At 39.3% G+C, this 23,803-nt stretch overlaps 1 protein-coding gene and 1 long non-coding RNA gene across 5 annotated transcripts in view; one reads left to right on the top strand and one right to left on the bottom strand.

Moving 5' to 3' along the window:
* GRM5 (glutamate metabotropic receptor 5) overlaps positions 1–23,803 on the bottom strand; it is a 533,478-nt gene that overhangs the window by 223,161 nt on the left and 286,514 nt on the right. The gene's annotated exons all lie outside the window — the stretch shown is intronic.
* Positions 1–23,803, top strand: part of LOC109552342 (uncharacterized) — a 265,244-nt gene that overhangs the window by 222,133 nt on the left and 19,308 nt on the right. For both annotated transcript variants that reach the window (XR_012333377.1, XR_012333376.1), the window contains one exon: positions 16,033–16,096. This is a non-coding gene — a long non-coding RNA (uncharacterized lncRNA). The remainder of the gene's footprint in view (positions 1–16,032; positions 16,097–23,803) is intronic.

The raw sequence follows: 23,803 nt of genomic DNA, 5'->3' as shown, positions 1-23,803 counted from the left end.
ACCATGTGATCCAGCAATCCCACTCCTGGGCATACACCTGGAGAAAAAAACATGCTTCAAAAGGATACATGCACCCCAGTGTTCATTGCAGTGCTGTTTATAATAGCCAAAACATGGAAGCAACCTAAATGTCCATCGACAGATGAATGGATAAAGAAGATGTGGTACGTATATACAATGGAATATTACTCAGCGATTAAAAAGAAGGAAATAATGTCATTTGCAGCAACATGGATGGACCTGGAGATTATCAAACTAAGTAAAGGAAGTCAGACAGAAAAAGACAAATATCATATATCACTTATATGCAGAATCTAAAAAAATGATACAAATGAACTTATTTACAAAACAGAAACAGACTCACAGACTTAGAGAATGAACTTATGGTCACCAGGGGGAAGGGTGGCGGGGGGAGGATAGACTGGGAGTGTGGGATTGACATGTACACACTGCTATATTTTAAATGGATAACCAACAAAGACCTACTGTATAGCACGGGAAACTCTGCTCAATATTCTGTAATAACGTAAATGGGAAAAGAACTTGAAAAAGAATAGATACATGTATATGTATAACTGAATCACTCTGCTATACCCCTGAAACTAACACAACATTGTTAACCAACTATAAAATAAAATATAAAATAAATTTAATATATAAAATAAATATAAATTTTTTTAAAAAGGATATGACACTTCTTAACCACAATTCATGGGGAAAGAAATTCTATGTAACAGGTAGGCTTATGTAATTAGGTATGAGTGTGTGTGGCGGCGGGTTGGGGGAGGAGAGGGGGTAGTATTAAAAAGGGGGCATTCCATGTAGAGGGAGCAGGGTATGCAAAGTCCCTGCAAAAAGAAGGCCCAGGCAAGTTTGAGGATTTGAAAAGGCCCATGTTACAGGAGCACTGAAAATTGAGATAGAAAAATTACAGTGTTAAGGGTGAGCTGGGGCAAGAGATGCTGATCATTTAGTGCCTTATAAACCCAGTGTATTTGTCTGCATCTCAGAAGGGAACAGATGGGACACTCAGATTTGGATAATTAGGAAAGTTTGAGGAAGATTAATAAAGGTGCTGTTTATGAAGGTATAAGCAGGGTGTGGTGAATTCATTAGGGACACTGCAATACCCAGATCCTAGTAATAGTGGAGCCTAGTTACCAGCTCTAAAGCAAAGGAGTGAGGGGAGGGAGTTGTGACCTTACAGAGACCCAGGGATTGAGAGGTCTGAGTAAAGAGGGCCCCTGGAAGGGCCCCTGCATCCTTTCCCAAAAGGATGCAGCCAGTTCAAAATAACCTCACAGAAAGAGAGTCCACCAGAGGCTCAAACAACCTGACTTCTTTCTCCTTCTTTCCTCCAACTTCTTGCTGGTCCCTCCCACTGGCTGAATCCTTCTGCAGGGGAAGGCGAAAAAGCCCATGATGCAGTCGTGTGTGTCAGCTTTCAGGGCATTGGGTGGGGCGGAGAAGAGGCAACTGTGAATCTGAGTGACAAATGGAAGGGGTGTTCCCGATAAAGGAATATGTTTTTAACAGCAATGGAAGCTTCTGGGCTTAGAAACCTTTGCCTTTTAGTTCCCAGGGTCCTCATGTTGGCGTGCAGTCCTCCAGTACAGAGGCTTTGGATTTTGATTGCTTGGGTTCACAACCTGGACCTACCACTTGTTAGACCATGGCCAAGTTATTTAATCTCTCAGTTTCCTCAGCTATAAAATAGAACTAATAATAGTAACTTTTGATTAGGACTAGTGAAAGGATTAAATTCAATAATACATTAAAACATTTAGAGCAGTGTCTGGAAAATAGTAGGCATTACAAAAATGCTGACTCTCCTGATTCATATTATTGATATTTCAAAGAATGAAGAAGCGAAGTCTAGGGCTTCCCTGGTGGCGCAGTGGTTGAGAGTCCGCCCGCCAATGCAGGGGACACGGGTTCGTGCCCCGGTCCGGGAGGATCCCACATGCCGCAGAGCAGCTGGGCCCGTGAGCCATGGCCGCTGAGCCTGCGCGTCCGGAGCCTGTGCTCCGCAACGGGAGGGGCCCCAACAGTGAGAGGCCCGAGTACCGCAAAAAAAAAAAAAGCGAAGTTTAGAGACTTTTCGAAAAATTACACAACTAGTCAATGACAGAACTGAGGGGTAGAGATTCCACTACAGCATGCCAACTCTAACAATGGTGATCTACACGTTTGCTTGTCACCCTCCCTTCCCACAAGATTGTCACTTCCTGACAGCAAGGATTATTTTGCATTCAAGAACCCATGATAGTACACAATTTTTGCTCTGTAAATGTTTGATGGATAAGTATATAAAGCACTGTGACAGAAAGTACAGAAGTAATTACTGGAGGAGAGGAGAGCATCCCTTGAAAGCCTAAATTCCTTTTCTCTTATCCTGTATAAATAATGCTATAAATAACAAAATGTAACTTGGCTTCTTCAAGAAGGTACTGAGATTTAGTAATAAATTGTAAACAACTGACATATTGTATGCCTGCTCTGAGGGCCATTACTTTGGTTGAAATATTTGAGTCACCATTTCTGAAGCCCCTCCCCTTCCCCTTCCCCATCCCATGTATATACAGGAAGTAGAGATGCTCTATAGCTTGTAGGGAACTCACTAGAGTCAACATTCTCTGCAGTCTATAGGGTTTTTGTTATTGTTTGGTAGAGGAATGATGCATCATTCAAAGTATCTTTCAGTGGTCTCATTGGAGTTTTATTCATTTCATCTGGCATTGAGTGTGTAGACAGCCTGGAGCTTCTCTGGGAAACTGAAGGCTGCAAGAGTAGAACCAGAGTTGTGATTTAATGTCTTACTTGCATGGGAGTAAGATAGGCATCTTAAATGATAACAGAGGTTACTTAGTGATCCGAGATCTTAGAATGGTCTTAGAATGAATCCTATTCATAGTTTGATGTCAATAAATCCATAAGGAAAAAACAGACGAGGAGTTAGAAGAATTTAGCCATATCATTGATGGTTGGACAGGGCAATTTCACTAAATTATAAAATGAAAATAATAACTTGCTTTGCCACCATCTCAGTAACGGCATTAGAATAAGATGCAATTTTATCTGTGAGCATGCTGTAAGTAATATGAAGACCAATGCAAAAGCCAAACGTTGTTATCTTTCTATTTGTAAAAACTTGACAGTTATACATTGTTTTTCCTATTTGGTGCCTTTGCTATTCATCTAGGTTTGTTTTTGGATATAGAAAGGTCCCTAGTGTAGAAAAAGAAATGCCTGCCTTCCATTCCCTCCTAGATTTGGGCAGCTCTTAGCAGATAGTAGCAAAATTTGGGAACACTCAGAGTTTGCAATTGCATTCCAGAAAGCAGAGTGCCACACTGTGCCTCTAATTCACTTTGAACATTTACTCAAACTAACAAATATTTACTAAGCATGTATTAAGAGCCACTTGCTGTTAGCCAGCTGAGCTCTAAATAAGTATTAATAAAAATGTCCTCTTTCCCAAGGGAATTCATGGTTTATTACAGTCTAGTGCAGCAATTAAGAGTAAGACCTTTGAGTAAATAACCAGATCCTTTCTCTCCAAGCATCTGTTTTTGTCATGCCATATCCCATGTCATGGGATAATAATTGTGTCTACCCCTTAAGGTTGCTGTGAAGATGAAAGAGGTTGATAATTATAAAGCTCGAGCACAGTGTCTGTCACATAATAAGTGCTCAGGTAATGATGGCTTTTAAAATTTTTATTAGGAAAGGCACATACAGAAACAGATCTTACCATGACATGTGCTACATAGTGACAGAACAGAGGTGGTGTGGTCATCTAGAGAATCTTTACCTATCTTCTTTTTCTATCCTGGGGTACAGACACGTTTTGCTGTGTACCAAAGCTCCCAGTGTCAGAGTCATGAATGTGATGCTGTATATGTTCCATGGAAGGAAGAGAAGCAGTTTTTTTCTCCAGTAGGAAGTACGCAGCTTCGTCTCTGCAGGCGTGTGAAACTTGGCTCAGGCACTCAGGGCCATCTTTGGAGACTTAAACTGATTTGGGGGCCTAAATGTTTAAAATGCTATAGGAGACAAACACTCCCAATTATTTCTAAAAATCCCCAAAATTGTTGATGGTTCTCCATAAAACTTTAACAAACAGTATTTTTTTCTTTCCGTTGAAAACAGTACATTTTCAAAGACAATATAAGAACAAGATTGACACTGTGAAATCTTAAGATTTATGAATCTTAAGGGCTATAATTAACTTATCAAAGATTTTTTTTTTTAGATTTCAAATAGGTGCATTTTTTTGTGCAAAGAACACGGAGTTTAGTTTTTACCTCTTTCAGTCATGGTTCCTAATTTGATATAGATCTAAGGGTTTTGTTTTATAGCTCCAGTTAACTAGTGAAGGAGTAGCACAGAGCATAAATTTTGGAGACATTTAGAAGGTGAAGGAGCTATCATGGGTTGCAGGGGGCTGTGGAAGGTTTTCTAAAGGATGTGGGCCATGAACTAGGCTTTGGGGACAGTTAGAACAGTGGTGGGTAGGAGGGGAGGGGTACGAAGATTTCTCAAAGAGTAGGAAAGGCATGCCTAATGTTAGGCATGCATGGAGGTGCTGGAGTGGGAGTGTCAGCTAGCAAGTCAGCTTCAAAATGTGACGTAAACATCACTGACTTTAGAAGCATTGTATTCATTCAGGGTGAAAATGGAAGAAAGTTATTTTGTTGGAGACATTCTGGGAAACAGTGACGGAAATCTAGAGCATGTCTTATAACTCACAGATATGGCCATGTAACATTGAAGAGCCAGGCAGTTTTACAAATCGCTATGTTCCCGTCTTTGAGATGTATCAATAGTTGCAGCTTGATCATTATCTCGATGGTAATCAGTTTGCCTCTGCTGCTTGCAGGTGCATCTGCGGTCACTTCATAAATTACCTTGTGAAATGCAGCTTCATGAGCACGAGAGTGAGTCTGGATGCGTGTTTTCTGTTGATGTATACTGAATGCATCTATAGTGCAGCTGCATTTAGAACTCTGTAAAGATGTGACTACTTGCCTGCTCTTCCCCTGGCACCGGTCAAGTTGAAAAATTCCAAACGTGGCTGTAAATTCCACTAGTTCTGCATGGAAGAAAGGGCCCACATACAGGTCAAGGGACTTTTTTTTTGGACTCCAGCCTCTGTCTGATTTTTCTTCAGAATTAGAAGTTTTTTGGAAAAGGGATATTAGGGAGAATTATTTTCTCAGTGGTATTTTGAGGTGTGTGTATCACTGGAAGGGAATCAAGGTGGGGAAGAGAATTAACATTAATGGAATGCTTGTGAATATACAAAACCTTTATGTACATTTCACCCTCGTAATAATTCTCTGAAATAGGCATAATTATATCTTGTAGAATAAAAGCACCATGAGGGTACTGGTCGTTGTCTGTTTTGTCCCCCAGGTGCTTAATATAGTACCTCACGTACTAGATGCTCAATAAATACTTGTGAGATAAAAATGATTTGAGTTAAATCTTATGTTTGAAGAAACAGTAGTAAAGAACAGTTAAATGTATTTCAGAGCTACCATGGGCTAGACATGGTGCACAGAGGAAGATGTGAATGTAGGTTTATCTGACTGCATGACACATGAGTTTTCAACTATGTCATAATACCTCTCCATGATGACAATTTTCATGAAAGAAAAAATATGTATACAATTCTCAGAAAAGTAGATGTTACGAATTGAGAATTAGAATTTATCTAGGAAGCAGACAGAGCTGCTGATCCCTCCTGGATTTTTCTACAATTGAATCCTTTCTTGATTCAGAATGGAGAGAGATTTTATATGAATATTTGTAAGCTGCCTTAAATCCTTTCTGAAACAAGGATGAGTAAACGCAATAAACAGATAAGTAATTCTGAGGATATGCTGTGGTTTCATATTCATTTTAACTGGTATTTTTTAGGTGCCAAGTCTGGATTTCTGCATTGGGTATGTGGTATTAGGGATCAGGGACATAATGGAGGAAAGATACCATTCCTGCCTGAATTAGCTTACAGCTCTATTTTAGGTGGGAAGATGGATCAAATCAGTGTTTTCTAAACCTGGCTGTATATAAGAATAACCCATGGAGCATATTAAAAATACAGAATTAGGCTCTCTGGGATTGGGTCTGAGAATTTCTGTTTTGATCATAGCCCTAGATCATAATGATTCACAGCCGCATTTAGGAAGCACTGAATTAGATGCACATTAAAATCCCTTCCAAGCTTTAGAAGTCTGTGATTTTCTGTTACTCTAAAAGCGTCTTACAAAAATAGTCATGAAAAGATGTATGTTTCTGCCAGCAGAGCATTGCTCTAAGAAGGAACACCAGGGCAAAAAGGATGAGAATTGTTGGTAAGGAGGAGAGTTTGATTTGGAAAGTCATGGGCAACTTGGGCCAGCACCAGCCCAAATCCTGAGTGGCTGAGGCCAGAGGTAGATTCCCTAGACTGTTTGTTCAGGTTAGTCTAACTTGGAGTGACTTAGACTAATTATGAAAACTAAGCCCGTCCAGTTGCTTGTATGTTTCCTATTTAGAAAAGTAGTAAATCATCACGTGTGTCTGTGCCTTACTAGCAAAGCTACACAATGCAACTGCTTCCTTTCTTTAGAGAAAGAGAACTCAGTACAAAAACGGCCTTCTGTACCATAGACTAAGCCACTTACATAGGAATCAGTTCTCTTTATCACAGAAAGCCAATATTAATGGCTATTGAGTATTTTAATATACTAATAAAGAACATCTGTTAGTCTTTGTGTATGTTAAGATTGCTTTATCGAAACATCAGGAAAACAGTTGTTACTATTTTATTACATATAATAATTACATTTGTTAATATTGTTAACCATGATAGTAGTTAACATGTATTTATTGAATGTTTACTATCTCCAGTCACTATGCTTTGAAACATTTTTCCACAATTTATTCAATCTTCATAAGAAGACTATAAACTAGATCCCTTTGTGATCCCCATTTTATTGATGAGGAAATGGAGGTTTATAGAAATTGAGTTCCTTGAGACGTCCAGTGGGCAAGTTCAGGGCAAGGACTCAAGCTAACTTCTGTTTGACTCCTCAGCCCATGTTTTTAAACTCCACCCTAAATTATTTCCAAGTAAATAAAATAGATCTTTCCATACAACAGAATATTATTCTCTAGTCCAAGGGTCCCCAACCCCTGGGCTGCAGACCGGTAGCAGTCCACACAGGAACGGGGCTGCACAGCAGGAGGCGAGCGGCGGGTGAGCAAGTGAAGCGTCATCTGCCGCTCCCCATCGCTCCCCATGGCTCCCCATCGCTCCTCATTGCTCGCATTACCACCTGAAACATTGCCGCCCCCACTTACGTGGAAAAATTGTCTCCCACGAAACCGGTCCCTGGTGCCAAAAAAGTGGTTGGGGAGCACTGCTCTAGTCATTAAACTGTGTTTTTGAAGACTATTTAAAGATGTGAGAAAAACGTCCATGGTACAGTAGTAAGTTCATATGACACATAGAAAAACATGTAAACATTTAGGAAAACGTATGTTTGAAGGAAATACATCATGTGTTAGCATTTTTGTCTGTGTGGTTGAATTACAGATGTATTTTGTGTTCTGCCCAATACTTCTCTGTGTTTTTCCATAATTTCTATAATAACTATTTATAGTTGGAAGGATAATTATATGTTACTAATTAAAAGAAAATCTATTAAAGTATTAGGAAGATTATAAGGAAATTTATCAAAATATTGAGAAGGCTTTTATTTAGGCAAAAGAACAATGAACATGCAGTAGTATCACTCTTTTACTTATAATTTCTAAAGGCTCCTCACAGAAAGTATTTTTAAAATCCAAATGCCTTAGATACCGTACAAGATCCTTTATAACCTAGACCTTGGCTATCTTCTTTCCAGATTTATAATCTAGTCCCTGGGTATCTTTCAAGACTTAATCCCTAAAACTCTCTCTGAGATGTATTCTACTCTCTGGTTTTATCAAACCACTTGAGGTGCCACATTTCTTCCTAAGTCAATGCCTGTACATGTGGTTCCCTTTGTCTGGAATCACTAACGCATAACCATTTTGAGGGCAAGGGTCATGTTGTCTTAAGACTGGTATTCAATTACCCAGCACAGTACTTACTATGCAGTAAGCCTTCAATACATATTTTTGAGTAAATAAAAGGGCTTCTTTTACCTACTCCTCCCTCCATTTTCAGCATAACAAAGTGGTTAGGTCCAGGCTTTAAAGCCAGTGGAACTGGAAGAGTGGAGTGTAGCTTTCACATTTACTCTATGTGTTTCTGTTTGGAAGTTTGACAGTGGAAGTGTATTCATATACTACCTAGGTAATTTGAAATAGAAAGAGGAGAAAAGATGTTTTGTTGAAATTTTCTCTGACAGAAAGGAAAAGATTAGTTGTTATTATTGGGTGTTATCTTTTAAGCCTCTGTTCAAATATCACCTCTTTCCTAAAGCCTTCTTGTATCAGTATTTCCCCTGGGCCCAGTTTGCTTCTCTACCTTCCTGTTTTCCGTTTAGCTTTTTTTTTTTTTTTTTTTTTTTTTTTTGCCTCTATCTCTACATATTTCAGTGCATTGCAATTATTTACTTATGACTGTTTTCCATGCTCTTATGTGACGGAGAGCACAAGGTCTGCTTGACACTTTACTCTAAAGACCTAACTCACAGTGTACGTCCTGTAATGACTGAACACGCACAGGACTCCTTTCTCAGGTAACTCACAGACTCTGGAAAAGACCTCACCCAGAAGGTGACATTTGACTAAAGTCATTTGCTTCTAGTTGTTATTCCAATGCCCCTAGGCAGTAAAGCATGCCTGGCCATCCTGTTTAAAATGGCCTCATACCATCTTTTGTCCATCAGTCTCTGTCCCTTCCCTGTTATAGTCTTCTCCTTAGTACTTATTACTATCTAACCTAGTATACACATTACTTATCTCTTTATTGCTTGTCTCTCCTTACCACGATATCAGCTGTACGAAGACTGAGATACAAGTCTGTTTTATTCCCTGCTATATCCCTAGAGCCTACAACAGGCCCTGGTGTACAGGAGGTATCCAGTTGATATTTGTGGAATAAATGAATGCCATGTACAAAATTATGGAGAGATGCACAGGAGGTGGGAAGAGTAGCATGGCTCTGCTGTACCAAATCTAAGCCTTTTTCTTGAATATTGTTTTGACAACCAATGAGTGGCAGTGAACTCAAGATACTACCCTGGAAAGAGGTCTGAGTGGGAGTATTTTATATTGACGGATGAGTGCAGACCTCATCAGAATCTTAGCTGTCCCTAGCGGACAATTAAGTAAAGGGAAGGGTGAGCATCCTTTCATTAAATGTAGATGACCTGGGGCTTCCCTGGTGGCGCAGTGGTAGAGAGTCTGCCTGCTGATGCAGGGGACACGGGTTCGTGCCCCGGTCTGGGAAGATCCCACATGCTGCGGAGCAGCTGGGCCTGTGAGCCACGGCCACTGAGCCTGAGCGTCCGGAGCCTGTGCTCCGCAACGGGAAAGGCCACAACAGTGAGAGGCCCGCGTACCGCAAAACAACCCACAAAAAACAACAAACAAACAAACAAAAATGTAGATGACCTACTAAGAGGCCACTCCCAGGCCTCTCATACAAGGTACCTGAGGGAACATCTGCCCAACAGCCTTAAAACTTCACCTTAAAAAATTGCTTAGACCCTGCCTCTCACACAATCAGCTGGGTGAAGAAGGCTGTAAAGTCATACCCCAGGAATCCTGGCCAAAAGAGTTTTAGCTTGAAATATACTTAACACAGGTATAACCAGATACCCATCCTAGACAGGGTACGATCTCAACAAAGCCCCTTTTAGAGCACTAGGCTTCCTCCCTGCAGTCCACCAGGATAAAGGGAATGAGAAACAGACCCTGAGGTAACTAGCTGAGGTACCTTACTGACTTGACAGCCTGGGCAACAGACTGGGAGCAATAACAAAAGATACATTTGTTTTAGAACATTCGCTGACCCCCTTCTTCCCTTTTGACAATACGAAGCTAACATGACCTATTGCTTGCTCAGACCTTTCCCGTTTTTAGTTCATAAAACCAGACTGGCTGCTATAAAAGACCACTGGGCATTCTTTTCTCTGTAATGAGACATATCCAGTGTATCCAAAATGAAGTCAACACATTTTAGAAAAAGTTAAAAAGAATGTTGGAGAGCATCTTTCTGTTTAACCTCTCTGAAAAACTGTTTTGAAGGCCTATCTGAAGACCATTCTATGGACTCAGGCTCATGCAGTTTCTGTAGGACAGTTATTACTAGGGTGTGTGTGTGTGTGTGTGTGTGTGTGTGTGTGTGTGGTTGGTGGTGGGATGTTCCATGTTGAGCTTAAAATCATTCTTGGCTCAGAACCAGTCCCTATCAAGAGTGACAAATTTTCAGTAATGTCTATGAAACCTCAGATGTGTTTTTCCATAAGGCAGAACAAATACACAGTGGTTAATATAAGGATAGCCATGATGTAGCATTTTAATATGTGGGTTCAAATCCTGGCATTGCCATTTTACTTCCTGCTTGACCTTAAGTACGTTATTTAGCCTTTTAGAAACTTTTTCTCCTCAGCTATAAATTTGGTAATAATAGAACTTGAATATAGGATTGTGGAAGGTTAAATGAGAGAATACATGTAAGACATTCAGCATCATGCCCTGCAACACAGAAGCGAACTCAGCAACAGTTAGCTGTAATAGTATTTCTATCACGGAAAGAGCAACTAACTTGCCTTCTTTCTAGGAATTGAACTTTTTTTGGTGTGAACATGGGGTTGAGACAGGTCCACGGACCTTTCTGATCATTACAGCAACCTCAGCAACATTTGGGAATCTGAACATAATAATGCATTGTTTCATATTTTCTTGATTTTATTAACTGAAGAATATAGAACTAGGAACTGTTCCAAAGTGGGAGCTCTCTTCCTAACTCAGAAAAACATGTTTAGTGCAAATCAGCAACTATAAGAACATAGTTTAACATAGCTGTGGCATTATCTTTCATTGTAATTGGCGTTAATCATGTATACTTATACTTTTAAGATAAATATTAGCAATTATTCCAAACGAGAATCATACTGTTACACATGCACATACCCAGCTTTATCATGGGCCATCTAAGTAACTGAACAGTTTGTGACTGACATCCAGCCACTGACAGTTTGCTGGAAATGAATGCAGAGCGCCTATGAAGTCTCTCTCTGTAATGAAAATTTTATGCTTTCGAGGTTAATGCAGACGAGACTGCCCTATTGTACCAAGATTATCAAATATGTGAAAAGAAATTGACATAGGAAAATACAACTTTTGTTCTTCACAATAGTAGATGCAAATTTGAAAGACTGTTCACTTTTATGAAGACACACCTCATTGCTTCCTAATTTCTTTCCAGGAAAACAGACTGGGGATGTAAGGTGTGACTGCATGACTGGTGATACCTAATTAGCACAAGCTGAACACATGGCCTGTCACTGAGTATTGGGTCAATTCACATTTCTGAATCAGTTAGCAAAGCAATTAGAAGAAAACATCAAATAACTGACTATTCTCTTGGTCCACATTTAGTCAAGATTAGGTGGCATGCCTGAGAATCCCTAACAATTAGCACCTGTGCATTTAGCTTGTAACCATATTTGACATCGAGTTTATACCTTTCTCTGGTTTTGGCCTTTTTTGGCAGGGAGAGATATGGAATAGCAGAATGCTATTAATAAGCCGCTCCTGTAAAATTGCGATCATTTGAGCTGGTACTACCACAGAGGGCCCTGATGGCCTGACGTAGCATCTACCTGCAACACTTATAGCTTCCTGGGGAACCTGCCGAGCTTTCTGACACTGCTCCATCCTGCTTCGGGCCCTTGCTGTGACCGTCTTTTGGTCACATCTCTAAGTGTTGAGGAGAAGGAAAACCCAGAAGTGTGAGGAATCACTTCATGGTAGCTTTTGAATTTTTCAGAGACCATAACATGCAGAACTCTCAGTGCAGCTGCTTCTACTTCCTAAATCTCTCACATTTGTCTGGGAGGAACAGGCACAATGAATCTCTCTGCACTGAGACAAGGGAGATCCCTGGGCAAAAAGCCAGAAATTGCCCATTGTTTGCCGTACGACAAAATTGTTTAGTTTGGGCTTTCTAGAATTTTGTGGCTATGCCATTATTTATTTCTATTTTTAAATGAATAGACTTTTTTTTAGAGCCGTTTCAGGTTTATGGAAAAATGTATCAGAAGGTACAGAGTTCCCATATATCCCCCTCCCTGCACCCCTGGTTTCCCTTATTATTAACATATTGCATGAGTGTAGTGTATTTGTTACAATTGATGAACCAGTATCGATATATTATTATTGACTAAAGTCCACTAAAGTTTACATTAAACTTCAGGCTTTGTATTGTATATTCTATGAGTTTTGACAAGTGTATCATGACATGTATCCACCATTATAGTATCTTACCAGAATAGTTTCACTGCCCTAAACATCCTCCGTGCTCTACTCATTCACCTCTCTGCCCCTTCACTCCGTCTTCACCTACTGAAATCATATTCATTCTTCAGGTCTCCACCAAACTGACCTTTTCCCAGGGAACCTTCCCTGGCACTCTGCTCACATTAGGCTCTAAAGTTACTGGCTTCCTAATACCCCATACTTCCTCTTCACAGTATGTCTCATAACTGTTATTTCATAGTAATCTATTTGAATTCATCTTCCTCTCTAGACAGTATGTCTCAGAAGGGTAGGATTGCATGTATTTTACTCACTGCTTTATTCTCAGAAGCTGTCGCAGTAATTGGGCATTGCAGGGAACCAATAAATATCTATTGAGTAAATGAATGGATAACAAACCTATTGATATAAATATTACACTTCCAGATAGTAACTATAAATTAAAAAGAAAATCTTTCTTCATCAGTGTACTACTGAAAATGGAAACTTCTGTTATCCAGAAAAATTGCCATCTTTTAAATGGCTCCAGAAAGCTGACAAAGTCCTTTATCAGACACACGTGGCCACATGTACAAGGTTCTTCGTTACCTCACTCATGCTACTTCTCCAGCCTCATCACCTGCCTTATATGTGATGATCCAGTAATGCTGGACTGCACTGCTTGCTATTCCTCACAGGCACTGTGTGGTTTTATAGCCTTGTGACATTGCTCAGTCTTCTTTTACTGCTTGAAAGAGCCTCACTGCATGGCAAATCACCTGTCCTTCTTCTTGATACAACTTGGGTGTCATCTTCCCCAGGAAGCCTTCTAGGAACTCCCAGCTGAGGCTAGGTGTATCTCTGTGCTGCCGTATCACTCTGCGTAGCCCTATATCATGGTGCAAACGTTCGACAAATATTTAACAAATGAGACTGAATATCCTTTACCAAATTACACCAACATCACTGGAATATTTATCTTCTTATCTTCCGTTGAGATTGGGAGTGACATCAGTGACGAAACTGTCTTGTTCACTGCTCTGTCTTCAGTGCCTGGCATGGAATAGCCACCTGACCTAAGTTTACGGAGATTAACTGAATGATCAATGCCAAACAGTATTAAGCAAGGTCAGATTTACTCGAGTTTTCTATTGAAATAATTACAGCCTCCTTTTTGTTCATCCTTGATAATTTAAGGGCTTATATTAGGAGTTTGGGATTAACATATACACACTACTATATATAAAAGAGATAAACAACAAGGGCCTACTGTATAGCACAGGGAGCTATATTCAATATCCTGTAATCACATATAATGGAAAAGAATCTGAAAAAGAACATATGTATATGTATATCTGAATCACTTTGCTGTACACCTGAAACTAACAAACACAACACTGTAAATTAACTATACTTCAATGTAAATAAATAAAGTGTGTGTGTGTGTGTGTGTGTGTGTGTGTGTGTGTGTGTGTGTGTGTATGACTTTGCTGACTTCCCCAACAGCTGCCAGCATGTATATCTTCTAGACTGTGAACGGGGTGATATGTCCCATTATGTCCCAGCTTCAGTCTAAACTGACCTAGGACCACTGAATCAAGGCCTCTGTTGTTAGACATCTCACAAAAATGAGACCAAAAGTAAGATGTGTCCAGGTTCTCTTGGATAGCATCCTAGTTCTTCCTTCACTGACTGACACAATCAGTACTCATCCATTCACTCTCTGAGACATCCCCGCCCGCCACCAAATGTGAGCGCTCCTTCCTCTGCGCTCTACCACACACTGTACACGCTGCCGTAACAGCACTTACCGAGTTGTAGTCAAACCACTTGTTGAAACGTACGTCTCTCCTGTTTGACTGCAAGCTCGCTGAGGGCAGGGCTCTGTTCCATTAATCTCTAAATCCCAAGAATCTATTCCATGCACACATCAATCAATACTTTTCAAATGAATGAACCAATGACCGTATGTACAATAAGAATAAGTAGAGTGTAGTTATGAATAGGTGTTACAAATATATAAAAAGAAAGAAATCCACACTATTTGCAAAATACAATGTAATCTCCAACACTGGCTCTGGGGAAGAACTGACATTTACTGAATGTCTACTATGTACCATGCTGGGTTCTAAGCACTTTGTCAGTATTACGTTGTTTCATCTTTATAATAGTCTGTCAAAGTAGATACAATCACCTTATTTTTCAGATGAGGAAACATGAATTCAGAGAACGGGGTGATACATTTAAGAAATGTCTGACACCAAAGTTCCTTTTCCTGCTATTGAGAGATTATTATTTGAAGAGAAAAATATTCAGAATGGGAGAGAATCCATGGAGAAAGATGAAGGGATTTCCGATTAAGGGTCAAAAGTGTTCCTCCCCATGCAAAACTTTGTTGGCCTCAGAACACAAAGTCTCATTCTATCGCCTTGACTGTCCCTGACCATCTCTCTGTATCTAAGCAGATAGAACTCACTCCACCCCAGAGAACCTGGAAGGCCTGTCCTGGTGATAGTTTGCTAGGACTGGGTGACATCAGAGATGCCTTAGATTAGGATCCTTGTCAAAAAATCCTTTCAAAGCTGTGATTACTTAAGTGCATTTTCTCTCTCTCTTTTTTTTTTCTGAATTTCCTGAACATTTTAATTTTAGTACAATTTACTGATCTTGCCAAATAGATTTCATAGGGATGGCCCAATAAAACTACTTAGCAATAATAGATGTAATGGCAGATGAAAAATTTTTAGTTTCTATAGGATCAAGCAAACTTTGTATTATAGTGAGTCATTTCTCTGGGTATTTATATATTATTTTCCTCATTATATTGTAAGCTCTTTGAAAGCAGGAACCACATTCTTCTTAGCTGTGCATCCCCAGCATCTGGAACAATATCTTAAACATAACAGGTATAAATAAAAGTCTGTCATTGAATAACGAAAACATATATATGTCTCCCACCTGTTCCTGAAGGTTCTGGAAAGCCTCATAAAATTATACACTTTGAGATGAGGAATACTTTTTCCCATTACACACACACACACACAGTGTGTGTGTGTATGTGTGTGTATGTGTAGAAACTGAGATTCCATATACTGTGAGGGCTGGACCCCACATTTTCTGACTCTCGGTCCTCTCTGTATGCAATTTAAGCATCTTGGAGGCTAGGTGTTGTCATACATGGCATACCTGGAGAGCCCAGCAAATTTCTAACTGTGAGATTTTTCTCTCTTCAGAGAAATGAGCTATGCTGACATCTATATACTATGGTAGTTTTAGACACATTAACAAGTGAAAATTAAAAAGCTGGAAGTAGCAAAGCTTTTATGGTTAGATATTAAGATTTCTGGGAGTTGACCCCAAAGGACTGCAGATGTTTTCTCTGCTTGTCTGTGTTACATAATAGCAGAGAAGCTTCTCAGGAACCCGAGTAGATTTTACTATTGCAAATGTTCATGGTTCTGTAGAAGCTCAAGGGAATTAATAAGCTTTAGAGAAGGCAAGTGGCTTCTGTAAGAACAAAATGCAGTAGTGAAGAAAAGTACAGAAAAAAGAGTGCCTATAACCAACCCTACCCCTACCTTACAGGTTTCCTGCACATTCTAAATCAGCCAAGTCTCCTGAAGCCTGTGTGCTCTGCATTTCTAAGACGGTGAGTGAATAATGTTTACTAAAATGTGGTGTGAAGACCACTGGGAATATACAAGATGATTTTAGGTACTTATTGATGGATATTTTTATTTCAACAGCCATGCATTGTTTTATGGTTGTTATGTTTATTAAAATTACTGCATTCTTCTATTTATAGAAGTAAAGCAAATTCTCCTTCTAAAAAGCTTATTTCAGTATAGAAGTGATTGATTCAGAAACAACAAAGAAACTTCTAGTATAGGTAGTTTTTCATGGATATGAAAAACTATTTCTGATAAATGAAATAATCGTGACTAACATTTAAGAAACACTAGGTTACAGAATAAGTTGACCAAAGTAGTCTTTATCTCCCAACTTCCTTGTGAAATAAAAGGCTCCCACAGTTGCATTTCCTCAGCATGTGAACCTGATTTAAATTTGAGACTATTTGGATCATTTCTTTTAAGGCTAGAAACATAAAACGAAAGTTTTCTGTATTATTTTTCTTAAAAAACCCACAATACTTGGTATAGTAGGTGCTAAATAAAGGCAGCAAGTTAGGCATTTTTAAAGAGCCTGTGGGGCTTCCCTGGTGACGCAGTGGTTGAGAGTCCACCTGCCGATGCAGGGGACATGGGTTCGTGCCCCGGTCCGGGAAGATCCCACATGCCGCGGAGCGGCTGGGCCCGTGAGCCATGGCCGCTGAGCCTGCGCGTCCGGAGCCTGTGCTCCGCAACGGGAGAGGCCACAGCAGTGAGAGGCCCGCGTACCGCAAAAAAAAAAAAAAAAAAAAAAGAGCCTGTGACTGATGATGTGTATAGAAAATTGGAAACAGATTCCAGAGTTGTAATTGATAGCGTTTGGGAACCAGATGTATGTGCTGGATGATCAGAGAGTGACATCGTAGGTGGAGTCTAGGTTCCCTAAATTAACATTTAATAAGATAACAATATATGAAAATAAATGAATTCTATCATATACTCATAAGCTGGTGTCATATTTTTGAGGTTCTACATTCAATGTGCACAAAGTAAACCTATCTTAATCTATCACTGCTTTTATAACACGAGTTATTCACGCTAATGAAATCATCTCATTATATAACGCTAAGAAATATATTCAATTTAGTCACATTTTTTTAAAATGTTGATGTTCACCACATTCTCACCCTTGTCTCATGGGCTTTTCCTGCATTTGCCTAAAAATCACCTGTCCTTCTTCTTGATACAACTTGGGTATCATCTTCCCCAGGAAGCCTTCTAGGAACTCCCAGCTGAGGCTAGGTGTATCTCTGTGCTGCCGTATCACTCCGTATCACTTTAACAGTGAAATGAAATCTCTCAGCTTCCCCGGCTCTCTATGGGCAGTGGCAGTAAACTTAGCCTGAAAATGTAGTTTTGCCAGCATTTCATTTTGCCGGAAAATGAAATAAAACAAGTGCTCAGGATAAACATTTTCCGTGTCCATTAACTTGTTTGATTTCGCACGGGTAAAACTTTTATTTTGTTCCCTGTCACTTCTTACCTGTCTCTATTCATCCCTGCCAGCTTTATTTCCACACAGCAGTCCGTAATAGTAGCCTGTCCAGAGGCTATTCTTAGTCCTGTCTTAGTTCTCTGGACCCTGAGTCAAGAAGAATCTGGAAGTAGCTTGGGGCCTCCTTGCCTTTGACAGGTAAACAAGGTCTGAAATGTGTCTGCTCTCCCCACGCCCAATATCCTGGGTATGGAGGCAGGCCCTGGGTGTACACTGAGCTGCAGCTTCACACTACCACGAACACCCATCTGTGTGTGCTTCTGTCTTTCCCCTAGTTTATAGCTGGAAAACAGTTCATCATTTTTTCACCCTATTCTCAAATCTGCAAAGTCATAATGTCAAATGTCAGACTGTGCAGGTGATATAGCCTGGGGTAATGCCATTCTCCATCCTACTGACACACGATACGCACAGCCAGCCACAGGCTCTAACCCACAGTCCAGAGGGGGGTACACTTGCTAAACTGTTTGATAACCCAATTCAAAAGACACAACTATTAATTACTTTTACGCCTAGAGTGACCATGCGGCCTAGTTTTCCTGTGATATTTCCCTTCATGCCTGTTCTCCCAGAGTGATAATACGTTTGAGCACTCTCAAAGTTGTACTGATTTAGACAACAAATTGTGGTCACTCTACTTATGTCCTTAGAAAAACCTCTTCACCTCTCTTAAGCCACAATCAAAGGGACTGAACACTATGATTTCTAAAGATCCTTACAGTTCTAACATTCTACAAGAAATAAAGCCCACCTCAAGTATATAGAAAAATAAACAAGGAATTCTCAAAACCAAAACCAAAACAAAACTTTCCTGAAATCTGCCCATCCCGAGTAATAATATGAAGTTTGCTTTAATTTTGGATTCATAGACTAACTTTTCCAGGGATTTTGTGTTTTCACGTGCAGACTGATTTTATGTCTACCCGACCTTACACAGGTGAAGAAAGATAAGTTCTGATGGCCCTGGAGACTTATTTGCTCTCTGTCTCTTGCTTGGCATCGCTTTGCAAGAAGCTAGATGTACAGGTCTGATCAGCTCAAAGACAGAACAAGCTGATTCCTGTAGCTCCACTCTAAAGGTCCCCTTTCCAACAAGGCTGTTTCCTCAACCAAGAAGCCTCTGTTATTACATAGTGGAGTTGATGTTCCCTGCTTTCCTTTCCAATTTTCTTACAAATATGTGAGTGTGAAGAACGCAGGGTCCTGCTTTGCCAGCATTTTTTGTGGTGCCTTCAGTTGGCCCACTCAGGCATGTTTCTCTGCAGGATAACAATGGATGGGGAAACTGTATAATTTTCTGATCCTCTGTCATTAAATCCCCTTGCATGGCAACAATATAATACACCATGGCAAAACTGGAGTGGTCCCTTCATGGTATCAGTAGTCATTCCATCGGGATGCAAAATTATTTACCATCAATATACCGAGAATGAGGCAGCACAGTTTAACAAGAGTACTGGAAAACCTCTGGCCCCTTTCCCAAGGCTCCCGTGCATGTTGAGGCTGTGCAGTCTTGTCGTGTAGCCTCCAGATCTGTCTGTTCATCTAGGAAATAAATGCACCGGAGAGATCAAACTAAATTCTGGCCCCTTAAGCTACCTAAATAAATTGATTGTGGAATCCAGGATTTTAAAAAGAGAAAGCCACTAGAGAAGGAGAGAATATGAATCCCAGATATTATGTCTGGATATGAGCCTGCAATTTCAAGTTCAAGTTGTGAAAAAAATTCACGTCTGCTAAGAGAAGAGTCAGTTCTATAAAATGCTGCTTCTTATGTTCAGTTACAGATTTCGTTATGGATGGCTCCTTCAGACAGTTCAGTACCATTAGGGTGCACATCTAGGTCTCAGCCTTGTCACAGGCAGAGTTAAGAGCTGAATAGACCCTGCAGGTCCAACCTCCAGAACTAAGTTGAAGTAAGGAATGGTGTCTTTCTCGGGAAGCCCCAGTGTCTTACATCCAGGAGGTATTTAACAAATACTTAAATGTTGATGAAACCTGATGAAATTTAGGGGCATGTAACATATAGAAGAGGTTTAATATATGTTAAGTTCTTTCACATCTTTTCTTTTTTCACGAAAAGACTGAGCCTCAGATATTTCACAATGCCTATAACTGGTAAAGCAAGAATTACTGTTTTTTAATTCCACGTGTAGTGATCTGTCTTCTATACTGATATGGGAGTATTGAGGCATATCATACGAGGCATGTCAACAAGAGGAAAGCTACACGAGAGACTTGTACAGAACGTCTTGTGGTATTTTATTCCAGGTCTGTGGAAACTAAAAGGTGGGGGGCATCTTGTCACGATTTTAGTCTCTAATCTTCTTTAACATCAAGCTATACATGTTCCTTTTTAACAGATTTTAAAAGACTAAATGAAATTCAGCTTGAAAATAGTTTTAATGTTATGAAGTTATATCTGGGAGCTTTATAAATGGGAGCAGCAGTTATGTTATCCCCAAATTGCACAGTTAGTTACTATGTCCATGAACCTTTCAAACAAAGGTAACTATACAAATGAGCTACTACCAGAGACACTGGTTTTAATTCACGGAGAATTTCTAGTGTTTGCTTTTGACACAGGAGTATTTTCATTGGAAACTTTTGTTTTCCTTCTACTAATAACAAACAATACAGACCAGAAGTCCTAACTGCTGTTGCATAATTAGTGTCTCCACAGTCTTGGTTTGCCCAGCATGACTGAATTTAAGCCTGTTGTCCTGGCATAATTACTAATAGCACTTTCAGAAGTGAAAGTGGTCACCCTAAGGTGTGCTGGCTGGCTCATCTTGAGATACGGATCCTCTCAGCCTTGGGCAGAGCATGAGCCAGACACTTCCAGCCATCTGTGTATGCATTATGCCGGGTAAACATTACCATTTTTCTCAATGTGCTACGGCATTAATATGGTTGACGCACCAACTGGACAGTGCAGGGCTAGGCAAAGAAAAACTATGGCCCAATTGCAAAAAAAAAGGGCACAGGAGAAATGTAATGGATTTGTTACTTTCCCCGAGAAACTCTAAGGAATTAGGGACCTATATTTCAAAGTTTATTTGGGGAGTTATAATACTCTAATCAACAATGCTAGTTTTCAAACCAAGCTCATAGATACAGAGAACAGATTGGTAGTTGCCACAGGCAGAGGGTGGAGTTGGGAGAAATGGGTGAAGGGGGTCAAAAGGTACAAACTTCCAGTTATAAAAGAAGCAAGTCATGGGGATATACTGCACAGTGTCATGGCTCTAGTTAACAATACTGTATTGCACATTTGAAAGTTGCTAAGAAAGCAGACCTTAAAAGTTCTCATCATAAGAAAAAAAAATTTTAACTATGTAAGGTGACAGGCGTTAACTAGAATTATTGTGGTGATCATTTTTCAATGTATACAAACATTGAATCATTCCGTTATACATGTGAAACTAATATAATGTTATATGTCAATTAGACCTCAATTTAAAAAAATTACACAAGTCACAACACTGCTGGTTTTTCAATAATAAAAGAGAATTTGGAATCATGAACTTAGGTTTGAATCTTGACTATTGACATGCCCTTTGGCAATTTACTTGCCCTTTCTTTTTTTTTTTTTTTTTGCGGTACGCGGGCCTCTCACTGTTGTGGCCTCTCCTTTTGTGGAGCACAGGCTCTGGATGCGCAGGCTCAGCGGCCATGGCTCATGGGCCCAGCTGCACCGCGGCATGTGGGATCTTCCTGGACCGGGGCACGAACCCGTGTCCCCTGCATTGGAAGGCGGACTCTCAACCACTGCGCCACCAGGGAAGCCCCCATATATTTTTTGATCAGTTAAATAAACCCACTTTACTTTTAGGAACTAGAACATATATCACTTTAGAAGTGGATACTTCTAAATACTTAATATTTTTTAATTTAGGAAAAAACTATTTACATGCACAAGGGTATTTGTTCTAGCACTGCTTATAACAGTTAGTAAAAATAACCTATATCTCCAGTGACAGTAAAATGATTAAGGTAAATAGGTTTAGCTACAGTAATATTTTGCTGTCACTGAAACCAATACATAAGAAAAACCATAACACACAGAAAAATCTTAAAAATGTTAAAGTGATAAAAAGTGGTATGCAGAATTCATAATTATAATATTTTTGAAACATGCATATGAAAATGAACTAGAATGAAGAAAGTTGGAAATTTTATCTAGTGAAAATAGATTTTTAAAAATTCAGTTATTCAAAGAGTAGTTTTGAAGCAAAACACTGTAAGCTATTACTAACATTTGAAATCATAGGGCATTTTTGAAATGTTTAAACTCATGTTTCTGTATTTTTATAGTATTATCGTTTTATTATTTGTATTTTAGCATAATTATAAAATCTCTTCTGAATATAAAACATAAGAATAGAGTATAAAAAGACTTATTATATCATGTAAAGCTGGTAACCTAAGTATTATGTTTCAACATTTGTGCAATAAATGGGTATTTAAGATATGTTATAGAGAAATCAATGGTCAGAACCTCAGTAATATGGTGTCCTCTGGTTCCTGAATTGCATTTCATGGGCTGCCTTCCCTAAATTTGCATTATAATAAAATATTCATCCACTTCCAAGCCTTTACTTAAAACTGCCCCATATATTGTTTGGGATAGATGAGTAGCAAATGTATTAGTGATAGAGCTGCTCATAAGAGGACTCTTTTTCACTTCCACCATCTGCCTCTGCAAATGTGAAGATCTCTGAGTTCACTATTCTTGATTGGTCAATTTAAACATGAGCAACTATTTCACAGTTAAGAAAGCAATGCTCATACCTGCAGACTACTTTTCCTTCTCTGAATGTTGTACCATATGATCCTGCAGTTCCACTCCTGGGCATATATCACGCACTCCCATGTTCACTGAAGCACTACTTATAATAGCCAGGACATGGAAGCAACCTAAATGTCCATCAACAGATGAATAGATAAAGAAGATGTGGTATTGATACATATATACGATGGAAAATTACTCAGCTATAAAAAGGAATGAAGTAATGCCATTTGCAGCAACATGGATGGACCTAGAGAATACCATACTAAGTGAAGTAAGTCAGACAGAGAAAGACAAATATCATATGATATCACTTATATGTGGAATCTAAAAACATGATACAAATGAACTTATTTACAAAACAGAAACAGACTCATAGACATAGAAAACAAACTTATGGTTACCAAAGGGGAAAGGTGGGGGGGGTGCGAGAGAAAACTTAGGAATTTGGGACTTACTACTATATATTAATATAAAATAAACAACAAGGACCTACTGTATAGCACAGGGAACTATACTCAATATTTTGTATACTCAATATTTTGTAAGGTGTATTTGCTTTGCTGTACACCTGAAACTAACACAAAGTTGTACTGATAAATCAACTATATTTCAATAAAAAATAAATTTTTTAAATGCAAAATAAATAAATAAATAACATAAAGTAGCCAGTGTTTTATGCCACAACCTTCACTTCCACCTCATAATACAGTACCTCTCTACTTAACGTACCTCTCTACTTACAGTACCTTGTACCTCTCTACTTAATGATATTGACATCATCCTGTCCAAAATCCTTCCATGGCTCCTTACTGACGACTGGATGAAATTACATTTTGTCACTGTTTTCAAGACCCTTTTCAATGAAACTTTAATACCCACCTCCCACTTATCTCCTACAAATTCCTCATGCGCCACAATGAACCTCTCACTGAAATTACCTGCTCTGGGCTCTTTGGTAATGCCCTTGTTACCCCGAGACTTCCCTTCTTCCCCTAAATTTACGTGTTTTGATTCCAGATATCATTCAAAGTGCAGCTAAAATGCTGCCTTGTTCATGAAGTATTTTTATTCCCGTTAGAAAAGATTTCTTGATTTCTAACCTTCACCTAGAGTTAAACATTTCATAGCATTTAGCACCTTTTACATTGTCATTTTATATCTTTTACTAGACTATCCATTCCTGGAGTATAAACCCCTATGTTTGCTTTATGTAACTATGACAGAAGTAGAACTAGTACCCTTCTTGGCATATGGTAAATAAGTTGACTTATAAAAATCCCCCTAGTAGTACAAATAATTCTCATGTAACCTTCCCCCAGATTCCCCAAGTGGTAACAGGTTACATAAGCAAGTATAATATTCAAGACCAGGGAATTGACTTCAGTTCTAAACTGATAA

This window comes from Tursiops truncatus, chromosome 8 (assembly GCF_011762595.2).
Source record: "Tursiops truncatus isolate mTurTru1 chromosome 8, mTurTru1.mat.Y, whole genome shotgun sequence".
In the NCBI taxonomy this organism is placed as follows: Eukaryota; Metazoa; Chordata; class Mammalia; order Artiodactyla; family Delphinidae; genus Tursiops; species Tursiops truncatus.
The sequence above is the reverse complement of the archived record's forward strand: the minus strand, read 5'-3'. Positions and strand labels throughout refer to the sequence as shown.